General features: G+C 36.3%; 1 protein-coding gene across 2 annotated transcripts in view; it reads right to left on the minus strand.

The window, feature by feature from the left end:
• The window catches only part of DMD (dystrophin), a 2,362,317-nt gene that overhangs the window by 1,281,317 nt on the left and 1,058,756 nt on the right, over window positions 1-22,244 (minus strand). The window lies entirely within an intron of this gene.

The raw sequence follows: 22,244 nt of genomic DNA on the forward strand, positions 1-22,244 counted from the left end.
TTATTAAGGTATTATATGTGTACATATCTTACCATTGACCCCCACCCCACTCCCATACATGCCCTCACTCCCAGTGTTTTGTGTCCATTGGTTAAGCTTATATGCATGCATACAAGTCCTTTGGTTGATCTCTTATCTCCCCAATCTCTCCTTAACATTCCAACTGTAATTTGACAGTCTGTTTGAGGCTTTACTGCATCTGTATCTATCTTTTTGTTCATCAGTTTATAATGTTCTTTATTATTCACCAATGAGTGAAATCATGTGGTATTTTTCTTTCATTGACTGGCTTATTTCGCGTAGCATAATGTTCTCCAGTTCCATCCAGGTTGCTGCAAATGGTAAGAATTCCTTCTTTTTTATGGCAGCATAGTATTCCATTGTGTAGATGTAGCATAGTTTTCTGATCCAGTCATCTGCTGACGGGCACCTAGGCTGTTTACAAATCTTAGCTATTGTAAATTGTGCTGCTATGAACATAGGGGTGCATATATCCTTTCTGATTGGTGTTTCTAGTTTCTTGGGATATATTCCTAAGAGTGGGATTACTGGGTCAAATGGGAGTTCCATTTTTAGTTTTTTGAGGAAACTCCATACTGTTCTCCACAGTGGCTGCACCAGTCTGCATTCCCACCAGCAGTACACAAGGATTCCCTTTTCTCCACACCCTCGCCAACACTTGTCGTTTGTTGATTTGTTGATGATAGCCATTCTGACAGGTGTGAGATGGTACCACATTGTCATTTTAATTTGCATCTCTCAGATAATTAGTGACTTTGAACATGTTTTCATGTGTCTCTTGGCCTTCCTTCTGTCTTCTTTCAAAAAGATTCTATTTAGGTCTGTTGCCCATTTTTTTATTGGATCATTTATCTTCCTTTTATTAAGTTGTATAAGTTGCCTGTAGATTAGCCCTTTATCAGTGATAACATTTGCAAATATGTTCTCCCATACAGTGGACTTTCTTGTTGTTTTGTTGATGGTTTCTTTTGCTGTGAAAAAGCTTTTTATTTTGATGTAGACCCATTTGTTTATTTTCTCTTTAGCTTCCATTGCCCTAGAAGCAGTATCAGTGAAGAAGTTCTTTTGGCATATGACTGAGATCTTGCTGCCTCTGGATCCTCTAGTATTCTTATGGTTTCCCATGTTATGTTTAAGTCCTGTATCCATTTTGAGTTTATTCTTGTGTATGGTGTAAGTTGGAATATAGTTTCATTTTTTTCCATGTATCTGTCCAATTTTCCCAACATCATTTATTGAAGAGACTGTCTTGACTCCCTTGTATGTTCATGCCTCCATTGTAAAATATTAATTGAGCATAGTGGTTTGGGTCGATATCTGGATTCTCTATTCTATTCCATTGGTCTATATGTCTGTTCTTGTGCCAGTACCATGCTGTTTTGAGAACAGTGGCTTTGTAATACAGCTTGAAATCTGGTATTGAGATCCCTCCTACTTTATTCTTCTTTCTCAAGATTGCTGTGGTTATTAGGGGTCTTTTTTTATTCCAGATGAATTTTTGGAGAGTTCTTTCAGGGTCTGTGAAATATGCTGTTGGTATTTTAATGGGGAGTGCCTTGAATCTATAGATTGCTTTGGGTAGTATGGACATTTTAATGATGTTGATTCTACCAATCCATGAACATGGCATGTTCTTCCATCTGTTTACGTCTTCTCTATCTCTTTTTTCAGTGTCCTGTAGTTTCCCACGTATAGTTCTTTTACCTCCTTAGTTAAGTTTATTCCTATGTATCTTAATTTTTTTGGTGCGATGGTGAATGGGATTGTTTTTTTAGTCTCTCTTTCTGTGAGTTGACTATTGGTGTGTAGAAATGCCATAGATTTCTTGGCATTAATTTTGTATTCTACTACATTGCCGAATTCATTTATTAAGTCCATTAGTTTTTTGATGGAGACTTTTGTGTGTGTTTTTTTTTTATGTACAATATCATATCATTTGCAAATAAGGGCAGCTTTACTTCTTCTTTTCCAATTTGGATGCCTTTTATTTCTTCTTCTTGTCTAATTGCAATGGCTAATACTTCCAGTACTATGTCAAACAGGAGTGGTGAGAGTGGGCATCTCTTTCTTGTTCCTGTTCTTAGGGGGAATGGTTTCAGTTTTTGCCCATTGAGTATGTTGTTAGCTGTGGGTTTACCATATATAGCTTTTATTATGTTGAGGTATGATCCTTCTATTCCTACCTTGTTGAGAGTTTTTATCAAGAAAGGGTGTTGGATTTTGTCAAATGCTTTTTCTGCATCAATTGATATGACTATGTAATTTTTATCTCTCAATTTGTTTATGTGATGTATCACGTTTATTGATTTGTGAATATTGTACCATCTTTGCATTCCTGGGATAAAGTTTACTTGGTCATGGTGTATGATCTTTCTGATGTACTGCTGGAGCCGATTTTCTAGAATTTTGTTGAGGATTTTGGCATCTATGTTCATGGAGAATATTGTGTTGTCTTTATCTAGTTTTGGTATTAGGGTGATGCTGGCTTCATAGAAGGAGCTTGGAAGTGTTACTTCCTCTTGAATTTTTTGGAATAGTCTGAGAAGGATAGGTTTTATTTCTTCCTTGAATGTTTGGTAAAACTCCCCTGTGAAGCCATCTGTCCCCAGGCTTTTGTTTGCTGGAAGCTTTTTGATGACTGCTTCAATTTCTTCCATAGTTATTGGCCTATTGAGATGTTTAGATTCTTCTAGATTGAGTTTTGGAAGGTTATATTTGTCTAGGAATATGTCCAATTCCTCCAGGATGTCAAGTTTGTTGGAATAGTGTTGTTCATAGTATTTTTTAACAATCCTTTGTATTTCGGGGGGTTCTGTTGTTATTTCACCTCTTTCATTTCTGATTTTTTTTTAATTTGGGTCCTCTCTCTTTGCTTCTTGGTTAGCCTGGCTAGAGGTTCATCAATCTTGTTTATCCTTTCAAAGTACCAGCTTTTGGTTTTGTTGATCTTTTGTATTGTTTCTTTGGTCTCTATGTTGTTTATCTCTGCTCTGATCTTTATTATTTCCTTCCTTCTGCTTACACTGGACTTTTCTTGTTCCTCTCTTTCTAACTCTTTGAGTTGTAGGGTTATGTAATTTATTACCATTGTTTCTTTTTTTCTTTTTTTTTTTTTGCAGTAGGCTTATAAAGCTATGTACTTCCCTCTCTAGACTGCTTTCACTGTGTCCCACAGATTTTGGATTGTTGTGTTTTCATTGTCATTTGTTGCCATGATGTTTTTTATTTCTTCCATGATCTCTCTGGTAACCCAGTCATTGTTTAATAGCATGCTGTTTAGTTTCCATGTATTTTATTTTTTGGATTGTTTTTATTGTAGTTGATTTCCAGTTTTATGCCATTGTGATCTGAGAAGATACTTGATATGATTTCTTTCTTTTTGAATTTGAAGAGACTTTGCCTATGACCCAGCATATGGTCTATCTTTGGAAATGACCCATGTGCTCTTGAGGAGAATGTATATTCTGTGGCTTTGGGGTGAAATGTTCTGAAGATGTCAATTAATTCCTTCTGGTCTAGTGAGTCATTTGGGATTGATGTTTCTTTGCTAATTTTTTGTTTAGAAGATTTGTCCAATGTTGATAGTTTGGTATTAAAGTCTCCTACTATGATTGTATTGCTGTCAATCTCTCCCTTGATATTGTGCAGGAGTTTTTTTATGTATTTAGATGCTCCTGTATTGAGTGCGTATATGTTAATCACAGTTATTTCTTCTTGTTGGATTGCTCCCTTTAGTATTATGAAGTGGCCTTTCTTATCTCTTGTTATGTCCTTCACTTTGAGATTTAATTTGACAGATATAAGTATTGCTACCCCAGCTATTTTTTCATTTTCATTGCCTGGAAAACCTTTTTTCCATCCCTTCACCCTCAGTCTGGGTGCGTCTTTTTTTCTGAGGTGATTTTCTTGTAGACAGCAGATATATGGGTCATGTTTTCTTATCCAATCTGTTACCCTATGTCTTTTGATTGGGGCATTTAATCCATTTACATTTAAAGTTATTACTGATAGTTATTTATTTGTCGCCATTTTTATTCTTTACCCCTGTGTTCATTCTTCACTTCCTATTTCTTTTCTTTTTTTTTTTTTTAAAGCAGACCCTTTAGCCTTTCTTTCTTTACTGGTTTGGTGGTAATAAATTCCCTTAGTCCGTTTTTGTCTGTGAAGCTTCTGATTTCACCTCCCATTTTGATTGATAGCCTTGCTGGGTATAGTATTCTTGGATTCACACCCTTCCTTTGCATGACTTTGTATATTTCATTCCATTCTCTTATGGCCTGATGAGTTTCTGTTGAGAAATCAGTTGCTAGTCTGATGGGAGTTCCTTTGTATGTAACTTTCTGTCTCTTTCTGGCCACTTTTAAGATTCCTACTTTGTCATTGGTGTTTGTTAATTTAAGTATCATGTGCCTTGGTGTCGGTCTTTTGGGGTTCATTTTGCTTGGGACTCTGTGAGCTTCTTGGATTTGTGTGGGTTTTTTCTTCACCATATCAGGGAAGTTTTCTGTCATTATTTCTTCAAACAGGTTTTCTATTCCTTGCTCAGTTTCCTCTCCTTCTGGAACCCCTATTATGCAGATGTTGTTTTGTTTCATGTTGTCCCAAAGTTCCCTTAGGCTCTCCTCCTGCTTTTTATTTACTTTTTTTTTCTAGAAGCTGCTCTACTTGGGTATTTTTACCACCTTGTCTTCTAGCTCACTGATGCGATCCTCTGCTTCTACTCTTGATGTTTCTATTGAGTTTTTACAGCAGCGATGTCATTTTTCATTTTTTCTTGGCTCTTCTCCATTTCCCCTTGGTTCTTACTCATATTGTCAAATTTGTCTTCCATTCTTTTCAGCTTCCTTATGACCATCTCTCTGAATTCTTTCTCTGACTGGTTGCTTGCCTCTATTTTGTTTACTTCCTTTTCTGGTATTTCCTGCTTTTCTTTCATATGCGGGGTATTTCTTTGTCTCCCATGGTCTCTCTTCTCTAGATGTCTGGTTGTGTAGCCCCCTTCCAAATGTTATTGGTCTCTCATTAATGTATATCTGGATGGGATATAAAATGGGGATTGTAGTAGTCCCTCTTTCCTACAAGTAGGCAGATCTCTGGAGGGGGAGGTTAAACTAGGAAAGCCTTATCAGTAAGCTTAAGTCATCTTAAATAAATGATGACTTTTTTAACTATAAGTAGACACAAACACATACACACTCAAATATACAGGTGTGAGCAAAAGGTTTACAGTTCTAATACAAATAAATAATAATTTACAAATAATACAAAAATAAACTCTAACACATATTCACAACTGTAAACCAACTTTTGCCCAACCCTGTATATATGTCATATGCACACAAAAAGTACACACAAAGATGCGTATATGTGTATAGACCCACACATATACACAGATTAAGAATATTATTTTCGCTTAATATGGAAGAGACAACACAATCATCCCTGAGATAAATGAATAACAACTTGAATAGGTGGGGATCCATATTTTCACCTACTTTTATATATATATATATATATATATATATATATATATATATATATATATATATTAGTGATTTTTTACAGAGAGGAAGGGAGAGGAATAGAGAGCTAGAAACATTGATGAGAGAGAAACATCAATCAGCCACCTTCTGTACACCTCCCACTGAGGATGTGCCCACAACTAAGGTACATGCCCTTGACCGGAATCGAACCTGGGACCCTTCAGTCCGCAGGATGATGCTCTATCCACTGAGCCAAACCCACCAGGGCATCACCTACTCTTGATATCTGATTATTTAAATAGCTGATTATAAAAAGAAAACCAAAAGTTTCTCTTCTATATATATAAAAGCCTAAGTGACCTTTACACGGAACAACTGGAATGACCAGTACGACCCGTCGACCAGTTGCTATGTTGTGCACTGACCACCAGGGGGCAACACAGGAGCTGCCCCCTGGTGGTCAGTGCACTCCCACAGCCAACCTCCCATGGCCAGCCAATCTTCCCCGGTCCCTACACCGCCTCGCCAGCAAACTTCTCACAGTCCCTTCCCCCATCCGGCAGGCCCTGTCCAGGAGACACCAACTGGCAGGCCCCCAAGCCCTGGAAGGCAGGCCCCAGCAGGCCTGGCCCCAATCAGGACTGGGCAAGAGAACCCTGATAGGCCCTGATCACCAGCCAGGCCTAGGGACCCCACCCATGCACAAATTTTGTGTACTGGGCCTCTACTATATTTATAATGTCCCTGGTATTTCACAAACCTCCTTTGTCCTTCTCTTTTCTATACACCTTTGACACAGTCCAGAGTCCCAGCAGACCAATGACTGTGTAAAAGGTGTAACATTTGACAGTTCTGTCATATTGGAAAAATATTCAGGGTATGCTATTCCTGTACTGTTTCTGAAAAAAAAAAAAACAATGTAGGTTTATGCTAATATTAACCTAAAATTATGCAGTTTCAACGTTTTGATTTGGTACAATTTGCACCCTGTTAAAATACCCAAAGTAGCAATAATAGTTTGCTATTAGTGAGCAGTATGATTACCTTTAATATAGGATATTTAAGACAAATTAACTACACAAACTGATTCAGCAGTCTAAATTAAATAATTTGAATTTCTTAAAAAGTTTAAGGTAGCATTCCTTCTGAAGACTTGATATATTCTTGGATATTCTTTACAAAATATGAGCATTTTATTTAGTCCTAATTTATATACGTTTCAAGTACATAGTCCAAATGAAGATAATACAGTGTTTGACACCTTAGCTTCTAAATCTTATCTTTAATTTGTTAGCTTGAAGGGATATTTGAAATAAAGATGTCTTTCTCTTTATTTTAACACAAACATATGCAATTGATATAGGAACTTTTTACTTAGAAATAGCAGCAAAAGCAGGAACAAAATCAAGAAGACCTAGGTATGTGTTAAGCACTCTACAATGTACATAAGACTCGACACAATATTAATATTTCAACAACACCGTAGAGTAGGCACTATTATATTAATTTTTCAGATAAGAAAACTGAGACATTGGGAGGCTCAATAACTTGTACATTTCTAAGCAGGAATGCAAGGCAACACTAGAGTTGACTAAGAGTAGCTGGTAGTGTACATGGTTTTATTTTTAGTATGATTAGAATCAGTAAACACAATATTATCTCATGGAAGACAAGAAATCATACTTCTACAACATACTGTCCTCCAGGGCATAAAGCATATTGTTATTGTCCAGTTCCACTCCTATATATCTGAGCATAATAAATCTTATATTAAGAGGAAAGGCTTAATAAATTACCTAACATACTTTTTAAGCCTCATTTTTTCAAATTAGCATCTCTTATTTACAAATACATCATGATGATTATACCACACTCTTAAATCAAATGGAATTTATCCAGTTTTTCTAGGAACATCCTTGATGGTTCCTCATTTTACCATTGTTATATCACCATTTTTACCGTCTATTAAAGGTACTCATAAATACTCTTGAATATAACTATTGCAGATTTGAAATCACCTTAAGTTTAATACATACAAGTGGTATCCATTTTGCATTAGTACACCTTGCAATAAGAAAATGTCATATAGATTAGAAATTCCAAACTATGATCTTTAAAAATGAAGACATACTTTTTAATTGAAAGAAGGTTATAAAACAAGGAGATTGTACACTGTATGTAATTTGAAGGCAGATAAACATGGGTTTGAAATTCTGCTTTACTGTTAAATAGTGCTTTATAAATTTCAGCAAGCAATTTAATTTGCTGATTTCATAATTCTCACTTGTGAAGTAGACACAATATGGTTAAGTTATTAAGCACATACTAATTACTCTAGCAATGCTGGCAATAACAATAATCACAACATCCAGATCTATCTATCTATCCATCTTCACACACAAAAGTAGAATGGTATGTTCAGGTGGATATAGTGTTCTTGTCTTTTAAAACTCATACATTTCACAATGTATAAAATTATTTCCCTTCTATTGTAACTAAAAAAAAAAACAACTACTACAGCAAATAGTCATATATATTTCCTTGTTTATTTCTGAATGAGGGAAAGGCAGTTCACTTCATCTGGCTACAAGAAATTTAACTTCAGTTTTTTTCCGATAAAGAATAATGAGAAAGGAAAAACCATTTTATTTAAAAATCGAGGGTGAATAGGTTTTGATCTTGAGGGCAAGAAAGATACTTCGGTGTAGGTATCTTCTCAAAAGTACTATTAAAACACAAATTACAAATATGCAAAGTAAGATTAAAATATAGAAAAATATGTTGTTTTGTTTCTTAGGTTGCCAAAATGTTCATTTCTTCCATAGGCTGTTGCAGCATTTCAAATTCACCACTAGAGATTAACTTATAAAAGTGTCTGTCTTTTACATGAGGATTAATTTTTTTTTACTGTGATTAAAAGTACAGATTAAGATCACTGTGTATCTTGGAATACATTTTCTATGAGAGCACAATGACACTAATATAAAATAAATTTAAACAATTAACTTTTTGCTTAGCTTTATTCTATGTGGGCAATTCTTACACAGTTTCACTAGTACCATTACCTTTTACAATACTGCTTTTTCTATTAAGGTAGTTATAATTAACAAGAGCCCCCTCACACACACATAATGTTATCATCTACCATAATAATGAATACACAAGCTATTTTTCTAATGTTTACTACATTTTATTTTATTTTATTTTTGGAATGAATCTCAAAGGTGGAAGATTTTTTAAAAATTGTAATTTTTATAATTGTCAACTAATTCTAAAATAATTTCCAAAGAAAGAAAATCTGTTCCCATTTTGCTATTATAAGCTGGTCTTAGAATGTGCAGAAATAATATTATAGAAAAATAACAAATTTAGAAACAACAAAAGAAATTAAAAGAGACTTAGTGATGAAATTCCACCAGAGTAACATTCCAATTAGAAATAGCAAGGAGCAAATACCTTGACCATCAGAGGTTATAAGTAGTAAAGAAAAGAATCATCTTTAGTGGATATGATCTGTTTTGCTTGGAGTTGTACCCATAAGTCAAAGGGAAAATGTTCAAAGGATTTTCTTATAAAACTAGATAAGTAGTAATTTCAAGGCAGATTTCTGGTTACATATGTCTTAAAAATGTATGATAAATTCAATGTCAGAAGTCCCTCAGTAGGATGTGATTCTCATTTTAGTTGAAGCTTGTTGTCAATACAACAAAATAGCATACATATCAAATAGCCTATATATCAACATATGTGTAACTCCATCTATTGAAAAAAATCCACTTTATTAACTGATACATCTGGTAACTGTGTGACAAAGCCAATTACTTCTCTCTGCTTCAGTTTTTCAATCCATAAGATGGGGAAAATGGTACTACTGCCTCAGAAGGATCAAGTTATGTACTACATTTTATAATCAGAGCAAAAAAAATGTAGCTGCCCATACAACAGCAAGATGCCTTTCACCTGTATGAAAGGTATGGTCACTGGTGCATGCAGCATCCTGGATTGTGAGAGGGATAAGGCCTAAACTGGCAGTCAGACATCCCCCAAGGGGTCCCAGATTGCAAGAGGGTGCCGACCTGGCTGAGGGACCCCCCCCCCCCCGCACATGCACAGATTTCCTCCACCAGGCCTCTAGTCCAATCATAATTTTACTTTGTTTCTTTACAATAAACTCCATCCTAATGTGTAATCTTCCAATATAGAAGCCACGATATTAAAGCCTTTAGTATAAGCTCTGTTGTGAGACAGTGTTTTATACAGTTCACTAGAAATAGGTATGCCATCATGCCCCTTTCAGAGAGACTCAAGACCACTTGGTTAACATTCTTTTCCAACACATAAAGTAAGTTTCTTTCCTGATAAGGAGACTTGACTACTAGCCAAACATTTTTGTTACCTACACTTAGAACTGGACATATATTATTCCAATTCCACCTTAAAAGCAGTTCTCTAGAGAACAGTCTTTCTATAGAACTCACTTCTGCAGGCCAAGCAACCAAAGTAGAAATTCCACAGTAATCAACTCACAAGGATCAGCCTGAGTCATCTAAGTTCTTATAAAGAAGACAAGGTGAGATTAAAAATGGCAGCAGAGTAGGAGGATGCTACATGAACATGCTCCCAGGAACAAGCTGAAATTACAAATGAAATACGGAAAGGCTTCCTGAATAATCAACAGAAAACTCACAGGAGAGGACCCTAATACCCAAGGACCGAAGGTGGAGTCTGTATGGAGACTGATAGAAGGGGCTGGCTGGGCACCCACAGACCACAACTGAATTCCTGGAGAGATATCTCAGCACTGGGGAAGGGGGGGTGGGAATCCACTGAGAACTCTGGGATCTAACCCTGAAGCTGGGCTCTCCAGCAGAGAGCACTAACTGAGGAGGGTACCCACATAATATCTAGCTATGAAAAGCAATGGGGGGCTGTCTTCTAGGGAGTGGCAGATGAAAGTTCAGGCACCCTCTTAAAGGGCCAATACCTAAAAATTCCCTGTGGAGCCACCCACCTGGTGCTCTGGCAGAGAGAGTGTGAAGCAGACTGAAGCTGTGAGAGCAGAACCCAGGACTGAGGACTCAGGGGATAGAGATCAGAAGGCAGACTCCCCATGTTTCCTGGGCTGAGTCATTCCCTCACACAGCAGAGGACATCTTTTCCACATACACAGCAGCCTTGCCTGGGGGGAAGACAGTCAACACACCCTATTGGAAAACACCTTGCCCTGTGGCCACTTAAGAGATTAAAAGTAGCAATTAGCCTCCAGGCAGAAGCAATTGCCCCACCCTGTTGAAAAAACTCTCCCCACACCTGAGGACGATTGCCTGGGGGCAATTCAAGTCAGAATCCTATTAGTCTGTAGACAGAGGTGGTCTCTGAAGGCTTTGAGTCTTTGTCTGATCCAATTAGTCAGAAACAGCTTTAAACACTGTCCTGCACTAGAGATTGAGAGGTGTAGATGTAGTCACAAACCCAAACAGACAACCAAAATGAAGAAACAAAGAAACAACCCCCAAATGAAAGAACTAGCAAATTCTCGAGAAGAAGAGATAAATGAAGCAGAGATAAGAAATTTATCTGACACAGAGTTCAGAGTAATGATGTTAAAAATACTCAACAGTATGAAAAAAGATATAGTAACTATGAAAAAAGAATATTCTGAGATAAAGAATGACATAACACAAATAAAGAACACATTGGAAGGAGTACACAGCAGAATAGGGGAAACTGAGGATCAAATCAGTGAATTGGAAGCCAAGTTGAAAATATCACTCAATTAGAAAACCAAAAAGAAAAAAAAAATTAAAAAGCAGGAGGACAGCTTAAAGGAGCTGTGGGACAATGTGAAACTTAACAATATTATAATAGTAGGTGTTCCAGAAGAGGCAGAAAGGGAGAAAGGAATAGAGAAGTTGTTTGAAGAAATAATGGTAGAAAACTTCCTAACCTGGTAAAGGAAAAAGTCACACACGTTCAGGAGGCACAGAGAACCCCAAACAAGAAGAACCCAAATAGACCTACGCCCAGACACATCATAATTAAAATGCCAAAAATTAAAGACCAAGAGAGAACCTTAAAGGCACCAAGAGAAAATAAACCTGTTACCTACAAAGGAGTTCCCATAAGACTGACACCTGATTTCTCATCAGAAACTCTACAGGCCAGGAGGGAATGGCATGAAGTACTCAAGGTAATGGAAAGCAAGGATCTGAGACCAAGATTACTATATTGAGCAAGGATATCATTGAAAATAAATAGTCAAATAAAGAGCTTCCCAGACAAAACAAGGCTAAAGGAGTTCATCACCACCAAGCCAGCATTACAAGAAATGCTAAACGGATTGCTGTAAGGGATTGCTGAGAAGAAACAGAGATAAACCTAGCCATACAGAATTAAAATGGCTACAAATAAGTACCTCTCAATAATTACCCTAAATATAAATGGATTAAATGCTACAATGGAAAGGTGAATGGATAAAAAAACAAACAAAAAAAAAAACATGACCCAACTATATGCTGTCTACAAGAGACCCACCTCAAAGCAAAACACACACACACACAGAGGATGAAATTGAACGGATGGAAAAAAAATTTCCATGCAAATGGAAAAGGAAAAAAAAAAAAAGCTGGAGTAGCAATACTCATACCTGACAAAATAGACTTTAAAGCATCATGCTAAGCGAAAGAAGCTAGTCGAAGAAAGATAAATATCATATGATTTCACTCATTTGTGCATTATAAAGAACAACATAAATTGGTGAAAAAAATAGAGTCAGAGGGAACAAAATATTCTAGAATATAATAGAAGTAATCCTGTTATTTGCAGATTTTTAATATTTCCTACAACTTTTGTGATCATACTATGTTAGTACAGTTTTGGTAATATTATTATACTTAAAATCCTTTTATTCTTGAAATATTAATGTTTATTTCATGTAATATTATTATATGTAAGATCATTTTTCTTGAATGATTGGTGTTTATTGCATGTAAAATTATCATAATTAAAAGTTTTTTCTTGATATATTAATGTTTATTGCATGTAACATTGTTATATTTAAAATAGTTTTTCTTGTTAAAAAAAAAAGACAAGGTAAGGACTAGACTCATTACTCCACTCCCTCAGACTTCAATGACATTGTTATTCATAACACTCATCCTGGAAATAAGGCCAATATGATCATCTTGCATATGTTTTATAACATGAAATGTCATCTTTAACATTACCCTCTTAAGACCTTTTAACATTTAATTTCAGTGTTGAACAAGTTGCTACATGTATATGTTTATTTTATATATATAATATTATGTGTCCTTAAAGTGGTGATAGAGATGCAAGTCAACAATTTTTGTAGCAACATTCCTTTTTGGTATTGAAAAGTAAAAACATAGATATTTCTGAAAGCATAGTGGTCTAGTAAAATTAACATTAGAATAGGAATGACAAGATTTGGGTGAAAAAGTTGGCCTTGTTGCCAAATAACAATGGAAACTTGAGCAAGCATTTGCCTTCTTATCTTTAAGCCCCATTTTCTTCATTTTTAAAATCATGAAATGAATATAGATCAAAGTTTTAATTTTGAGATGCTATGATATTATGCTATATAAAAATTTCCTATCTTTTTCAATTTTTGTTTATGCTAATCTGTCACAAATGATTTGGTCTCTAAACCTGTCTTCCAGTTTGTAACAAGCAGTTTTGAAACTATTCCTAGTCAACAATAGGAATTTTAAACTGTTGAACTTAGCTAGAACAGGATATGTTATGAAAGCTAGCTAATTAAAACTTTAGTTAACCAAAGAAATACACATAAGATGGAATCATATGATCTTGGGGTCAGGTTGAAAATAAAGAGTGAAAAATCCACAAAATGACCCTAGCCAGTTTGGCTCAGTGGGTACAGTGCTGCCCCTTGGACTGAAGGGTCGCAGGTTTCCTTCGAATCAAGGGCATGAAACTTGGTTACAGGCTCCATCTCCAGCCCTGGTCCAAAGCTGTGCAGGAGGCAACCAATCGATGTGTCTCTTCTCACATCGAAGTTTCACTCTCTGTGTATTTCCCTCTCTCTTCCACTTTCTCTAAAAATCAATGGAAAGGCGTTCTCAGGCATTCTTGGTTTTCTGGTTACCTCACAATTTCTTCCCTGAGGTTTGACGTTCTGATTGATGTTTTTCTGTTCCTACATCTATTCCCCCACCCCATCAGTTTATGTTGTTCATTATATTCCACAAATGAGTGCTACTCCAGCCATGAAGACAGAAGAGAAGCAGTCCAGAGACAGAAGACGCTGATGTGGCCTTCCCATACTAGCAGTTAGCAGCTGTGCATCACTGCAGGTTGCCCAGGACCAAACCAGAGAGAGTCGGACCTGCATTACCACCATTTGTCCACCATCCAGAACTGTAATGTCAGTGCTGACATGTACACATAAGGAACTGTTGGACATTGAAATTGGGTCTCAAAAGAACTGTTGGCCCAGAAAGAAACTCACTACACACTGATTCATTTGCCTGTCACCATAACCATTATTGCTTGTCTTATTTTTGGTTCTTATAAGTGTATTTCTAATAGCACATGATCTCACTCATCTAGGGGAAATAATGAACAACATAGACTGATGAACAAGAACAGACCCAGAAACAAGGAGGCATGGATCAGACTGTCAGGCCTCAGAGGGAGGGTAGGGAAGGGTGGGGGTAAAGGGGAGAGATCAACCAAAGGACTTATGTGCAAGCATATGAGCCTAACCAGCGGTTAAGGACAACAGGGGGGGTGGGGGCATGTGTGGGGAGGGGTGTGGGATGGGAATGGGGGGATGAGGACAAATATGTGATACCTTAATAAAGAAATGTAAAAAAAAAAAATCAGTGGAAACATATCCTCAGGTGAGGAGCTAACAACAACAACAAAAATCCACAAAATGTTTCTGTTTGTAATGAATGTGAAAATAACCCCCAAAGTGTTTACATAGATGATACTCTGACAAGGATTAGCTTGGTTAAATGCCAATTAAAGACAATTAGTCCAGAAGCTGGTTTCACATAATGCTACTACGAACTGGTAAATAAAGCAAGTATTAAAACATATGTGTATATTTACTGGTGGAAGATCTTATGGTTAGTGGAAAATCATAAGATATTAAAGTCAGTGGTGTGGTAAAAATGTCTAACTACAAGTTTTCCTTGGGGGGGTGCTTATTTAAATACTCTCATTATATGTAATTTCAAGCTATCAATATAACATCACTAAATATAGCCTTTCCACCATTCAGAAACAATAGAGATAGATAAATCAAGACCACAGATTATAATAAAATGTAGTAAAATACTTAGGCAGTGATGAAATTTAAGCACCTATTAACTTTGTTTACAATATAATTTAATGAATGTATTTAATTTAATGTAATATAATTAAATTTTTAGTAAGTTATGTTTAACAACTGGTCAAAAACTCCTGAAAATTTAACAATTGGTTCTAGCAAGCCAGTATGAGCCATCTACAGCACACAACAGAGAAGGCATTCATTTATATAATATTTTGGTTTTTGAAAATGAGTCCTGTGTTTATAGAAAATCATAACATGAGGGATCAAGCTCTGTTACAGGTCTGCAAGGCAAGCCTGAAATCATGGCTCACAACATCACCTAGTGACAAGTGTTGGCATTGAAGTGCAGTTTATCTTCATTGTTGAAAGGATTACAGATGCCCCCCTTTTCCCCAACGACCCCTTCTAACCTGCTCCCTACCCCTTCCCCAGGCCTTCACCACACTATTGTCTGTGGTGTCCATGGGTTATGCATATATGTATACAAGTTCTTTGGTTGATCTCTTCCCAACCATGCACCATCCCCCACCTTCCCTCTAAGGTTCATCAGACTGTTTCCCTATTTCTGTGCATCTGGATCTATTTTGTTCATCAGCTTATTTTGTTCATTAGATTCCACATATGAGTGAGATCATGTGATACCTGTCTTACTCTGACTGGCTTATTTCACTTAGCATCATACTCTCCAGGTCCCTCCATGCTGTCTCAAAGGTTAAAAGACCCTTCTTTTTCACTGCTGCATAGTATTCCATGGTGTAAATGTACCACAGCTTTTATATCCACTCATCTACTGATGGGCACTTTGGCTGTTCCCAAATTGTAGCAATTGTAAATTGTGCTGCTATGAACATAGGGGTGCATATATCCTTTCTGATTGGTGTTTCAGGATTCTTAGGATATATTCCTAGAAGTGGGGTCACTGGGTCAAATGGGAGTTTCATTTTTAATTTTTGAGGAAACTCCATACTGTTTTCCATAGTGGCTGCACCAGTCTGCATTCCCATCATAAGGTTCCCTTTTCTCCACATCCTCACCAACATTTGTCATTTGTTGATTTATTGATGGTAGCCCTTCTGACAGGTGTGAGGTGATACCTCATTGTCATTTTAATTTGCATCTCTGGGATGATTAGTCACTTTGAGCATTTTTTCAAATGTCTCTTGTCTGTATGTCCACTTTGGAGGCATGTATATTTGGGTTCTTTGCCCAGTTTTTAATTGGATTGTCTTCCTTTTGTTAAGTTGTATTAATTCCTTATATATTTTGTAAATTAGCCCTTATTGGATGTGTCATTGGCAAATATGTCCTACCATACAGTTGCCTCCATTTTCATTTTGTTGATGTTTTCTTTTGCTGTGCAGAAGCTTTTAATTTTGATGTAGTCCCATTTGTTTACTTACTCCTTTGTTTCCCTTGCCCTAGGAGATGTATCAGAAAACATATTTCTACAAGAGATGTCTGAGATTTTGCTGCCTATGTTTTCTTCTAGGATTTTTATGGTTTCCCGACTTACATTTAAGTCTTTTATCCATTTTTAATTTATTCCAATTTACACACACACACACACACACACACACACACACACACACACACACACACGACACAATACAGACATCTCCAGGCCCCACACTATATCAACTAAATCAGAGTATTTGATTTATTTTCCATAGATCCTATCAGTTAATTTAAATTCAAATGTTGAGCCAATTTAAAAACTGCTGGCAAAGAAAAACTAAGTTAGGTTCTGTAGTTTTGTCCTTTTTTATTTTAAAACTAGAGGCCCAGTGAATGGGATTCTGCACAGGGGGGTTGTCCCTCAGTCCGGCTTGCACCCTCTCCAATCCAGGACTGCTTGGGGGATGTCCAACTGCCGTTTTAGGCACAGGGATTTGGCCTAAACCAGCAGTCGGACATCCCTCTTGCAATCCAGGACCACTGGCTCTTAACTACTCACCTGCCTGTCTGCCTAATGCCCCCAACTGCCCTCCCCTGCCAGCCTGATATCACCCCTAACTGCTCTCCCCTGCCAGCCTGATCGCCCCTAACTGCCTCTGCCTCTGCCCCACCACCATGGTTTTGTCTGGAAGGAAGTCGGACATCAGGAAGATGGCCAGCTGACCTGGTCTAAATTAGCATATTACCCTTTTATTAGTATAGATTTTACTTAATATAGCTAAAACTTTCAAAGGTACATAAAAAGTAAAGAGAACAAGATGACAAACCCCATCTCCCACCTACCTTTAACAGTTATCAATATTTTGCCACTATTGTTCCATCTTCTTCCCTTGCTCCTTTTTCTAAATTTTTTTTGGGAAATTCATCAAAGAAAAAAATCTAATATCATATTATTTCACCTGAAAATACTTTAGCATTTTCATGGAATTGCTCTTTGAAAATGCAATCTAGAATAGTAACAATGAATGTAAAATGCATTGATTAAATACTTCATTTAGTAATTATTGGGTTAGATTATGATGGTAGATGCTGGGGATGTGAAAAATCTTATGACTTGGTCTCAATATGAAGTCAATGAAATAATGGGATAAATTGGGCCATGCTTTGTCCTTAACACGTAAACAGTGCTTCTTTCCTAACCTTTCTGTTATCTGATTAACCCCTCCTCATTTTTCAGAAATCAGTTCAAGGATTGTCCCATTCAGTTCTTTCCTGATGGTGGCCCTCAAACTGGGTTAGTTGATCTCCCCTTTGTATGCTCACAGCTTACAATGCAGACTCCACTCTAAGAACTTATCACTCTGCATTCAAACTGTGAGTTGATCATTCTTCTTCCTTCTCTATAATGTTTGTCTGCATTTTATTCAGTTTTATATTTCTAGCCTTTAAACACAGTAGCAGAATCATGCTGTGGTCACAATAATATTTGCTGAAAGAAGGATGAGTCCATGAATGATCAGTTCTGGCAGATTTTAAGTGTGAATGTCAAAGAGAGAAGGAGGGAATAGCCAAGTCTGCAAACATGAAGATGTTAATTAAAGGACAAGGATTTTCTCATCTTCCATTTCCATAATCATCACCACAATGATTTGTGGATTTTATGACAGGAAATAATCCATACTAAATATTTAACTGTTTCATTTCAGGAGTGATTGTGGCAAGGATGATGAAACAATTATGCTATAAGGAATAGTGAAAGAAGGATATTATTATCAGCATAGAAGAATCCCAAACCTGCAGGTTCTTTAATGCTTCCCTACAAATGCTCATGCCCAGGCAAAATATATGTGAATTTTAATAATTTTTATTTAATGAGAATGTTTTTCTTATTTTTTTCTGATATTTGTGGTAGAGAAGATTCACAAAGTGTGTGTGCTATTAACATTAGTGAAAATAATATTACAGCTTTTGTTAAATAAATTTTAAGTCATACAGTGCCTTAAACTATTTAATCTTATAACTATATTATAATATTCTTTTATTGAATTGTTCACTGATCTATTTTAATATCTGGAATTAGAAATTAAAGCTTTAGCCCAGCCAGCATGGCCCAGTGGTTGAGCATTGTCCTATGAACCAGGAGGTCATAGTTTGATTCTTGGTCAGGGCATATGCCTGGGTTACAAACTCAATCCCCAGTGGGGTTATGCAGGAGGCAGCCAATCAATGACTCTCCTTCATCATTGATGTTTCTATCTCTCTCTCTCTCCCTCTTGTTTCCTCTTTGAAATCAACAAAATATATATTTTAAAAATAGAAATTAAAGTTTTATTTGACAACAATTACCAACTCAAATTATAGTTAAAATATCACTTGCTACACATCTAGACAAGCACCCAGATGCCCACTTTATAGTCTATTTATATTAGGATAGTAATTAATTGTGGCACTGTTCCAAAAATATAAGAGCAGAAAGTAAGAGCTCATTACAAATAAAATACCAATAACTGCACATTCTTGGTTTCTCAATAAAATCTGAGTAACCACATAATTAATTATTAAACTGCTCAATGCATTCCACTATGCCAAATTAATTATCAAGAATAGTTTAGTATGACTTTCATTATGAATGAGTAATTATAACATCATTATTCTGGAGTTGTCCGACTGGAATTTAAACATGAAAATAATAATGAAGGAAAGGATAGAGGTTTCACTCTAAAATATGTGTACACACTAATCACTACTAAAATTATAAGACAACTAGAGGTCCATTGCATGAAGAGATTCGTGCAATAGGCCTTCCTTCCCTTGGCTTCTAGCACTGATTTTCCTCTGGCACCCGGGACCCAGGCCTTTGCTCTGGCCAGAGTCTGCCTCCTTCGTCTTTGCTGCAGGCTTTGGCTGGAGTCTGCCATCTTCGTCTTTGCTGCAGACTCCTGCCAGAGTCTGCTGTCTTCGCTGCAGACTTAGGCCGGAGTTTGCCATCTTCCTCTTTGCTGAAGACTCTGGCCAGAGTCTGCCATCTCGGTCTTCGCTGCAGACTCGGGAGTCTGCAGTCTTCATCTTCGCTGTGCCAGAGTACCACTCCTGTAAATTCCTTCGCCCCCACCCTCCATCTCACAGCAAGAGTCCTGCCCTGCCCAGCCACTCCACACCTGGAACAGCTGGATGGCCGCCATCTTTGTCCTTCTAATTTGTATATTCCCTCCTGATTGGCTGGTGGACATAGCAGAGTGATGGTCAATTTGCATGTTTCTCTTTTAGAGAGCAGAATTCTTATGTATAGGGACCAACACAATAGGCAAGAAAATGTACTTGGAAAGTATTGTTTTAAAAATACTAGTAGGTTTTTAAAAACCAACGCATATCTCTTATATGTAGTAAAATATGTTTGTGAAATAAATGCCAATTATTATCTGGAAATTATTATTTTACTTTAACCCAGGAAAATTTCCAATCATTCTCATGCCCACATACTACAGAAATTACAGATATTAAAGTGTATGTATATTTAAAATTTACAAATACTGCTACTGAGTAGTAGTCTTTAAGTTGATACAATAGTTAAAAATATGTTTTGTTATCATCAATTTGATTTCAGTTTCTTAGTCAGAATTGCAATAAAAATCCAATTCAATTAAATAGAGCTATATAATATAGCTATATAGTACATTACTTCTCAATCTATTCTTATTTTTAAAGCATACAAGTAATGTCAGCAGCTTATCAAATATCCTGCTAAAAAGTTCCTTTGAATAAAGTTTCTCCATATTTTTGGTGAATATGAGCTAATGTTCATTATCTCAAAGAATCTTGAAATAACTAGAGAGGAAATATGCTTAAGGAAGAGACTGGCATATACTAAAAAGAATCGTAGAGCCCCTAAAGTGAGGGTCAAATTCATAGCTTTAATATCCCCCATTTTACTAATGAGAGAACAAAGGAAACTCGCCAAAATCCCCACATTCAGGGACTGGTAGAGCTAAGATTCCAGCTCAGGACAATCTAATTCCAATGCTGAGCTCTTAACTGTGACTGACTCACTAATTCCTGGAAAAGCTAAAAATATGACTTTGTCCAGTTACTATTCCACAAAAACTGAAGGTTACTTTTAAACAAAACTTTTGTTTCTTTTTGTTCTTGTCTTGGTTCATGGATCAAACACTCAGAGACCCAAATATTTTAGAATAAGAGCCAGGATATCCCAAATGGGTCTTATGTTCAGAGGTGCTGGCATGACTGCTATCACCTAGCCATCCATGAGTACCCTCTTTTTAAAGCTTGTAATCCTGGAGCAATGCCAATCTTCCTCAGTGCTCTTCATAAACTATTCTATATATAGTGTCTCACTTTTCGGCATCAAAAGTGTTTTGAACTATTCAGTATCCAAGCATTTTCCTAGAAAGATGAATTAAGCTCCTCACCTTGTTCTTAGAAAACATGTATTTATTTTTCTGATAATAGCAATAATTATAGTATTTCACAGTTATATAGAACCATTTACCTGGAGAATTTACAAGAGCTTTGAAATATATCTATATATATCTAGATAGATAGATAGATAGATAGATAGATAGATAGATAGATATCATTATAGGGTGTTTTTATACTATATCATAGTGGGAGTATTAGAAGTGGTGTTTTTAACATTTAAATATGTTATTATTAAAATTCCATTTTCGCTTCCCTTATAATCTATTATCCCTATTCAAAATAAGTATATTTGTTTTATGTGTACTTTATAAATACAATAAAAAATGGTAAACGGGGTTTTTTCTCACTCTCTTTTGAGCTAATATTGTTGCAAATTTCTTCTTACTTCCTTTAGTAAGCAACATTTTCTCTTGTTTCTATTAAGCTTTGCTTGCCTAATTTAACTGGTTTTATTTTCTTCTGATTATTATATTTCCATCCATATAGGTCAAGAGGAATTTCTGATATTCTTGCTTCCTCTGACACAAAACATTTTTGTAATTACATAGTTATGTAACTCCCCTATATTGCAACTTAGGACATGATTATAACATTAAACACATTAGGAGATTTGAGAGGGCATTACACTACAATCAATATATAGTCACCCACTTCCAATAGTTCCTAAACATTTATGAGCAACATTGCTGCTGTTTTAAGCTTATACAGTGGACCATTATTATCCACTAGATTTTCGGTGAAACTCCATCTTCTGGTTTTCTTCCTAATTCAATGGCTATTCAGTTTCTTGTTCTCAAGGCTTTGTCCTTGATCCATCTTCTCTTCTGTCTACTTAAGTTATTGAATCCATTCACACTTTTAAGTAGCATTTCTATGACCCTTACCCTTAGAAAAATCATAGATATTTCTTCCATGTTCCATGTGAATGTTCCATAAGTATCTCAAGTTTAACATTTAATAATTTGAAAATGCCTCCATCTCCTAATGGGCTCCTCCTTTTCTGTTCTATGATCAGAGGTCATCTTTGACACTTCCTTCTCTTTCCACTATACTATTTAATATACATCACAAATTGCTGGTAATTCTTCCACCAAAATACACATACATGGCATTGCTCCAGGATTACCAAAAACATGTGTATTTAGTTCTACTTCTATTGTCATATCAAGCTAGGCCTTACCTGGTCTATTCCATTGGTGTCCTAAGCGGTCACTCTATTTCTGTGGAGTTCCCCTCTAATCCATTATCCTCAGAAAAAATAAAAGAATGCTGTCCACTGCCCTACTTAAAATCTTTAATGGCTTTCCACAGCACTTGGATAAAGTCTATAATCCCTCTTGTACTTTACAAGGACATATGCACACTAACTCTTGCCACACATGGACTTTCAGATCTTTGAACATTACAAGTGCTTTCCCAAAGTCTCAGGACTTTGCTCATGTTATTCCCTCTCACCTTCTCCCTCAGTTGCAGGTCCCTGCTTAAATATCGTCCTTCAGTGATATCTTTTATCATCCCTTAGACCACAGTAGGTCTTGTTAAAATTTCTCATAGCTCCTTCTAATTTTCAATAATAGCAATTA

Source organism: Cnephaeus nilssonii (genome assembly GCF_951640355.1).
Source record: "Cnephaeus nilssonii genome assembly, chromosome: X".
NCBI classification, from domain to species: domain Eukaryota; kingdom Metazoa; phylum Chordata; class Mammalia; order Chiroptera; family Vespertilionidae; genus Cnephaeus; species Cnephaeus nilssonii.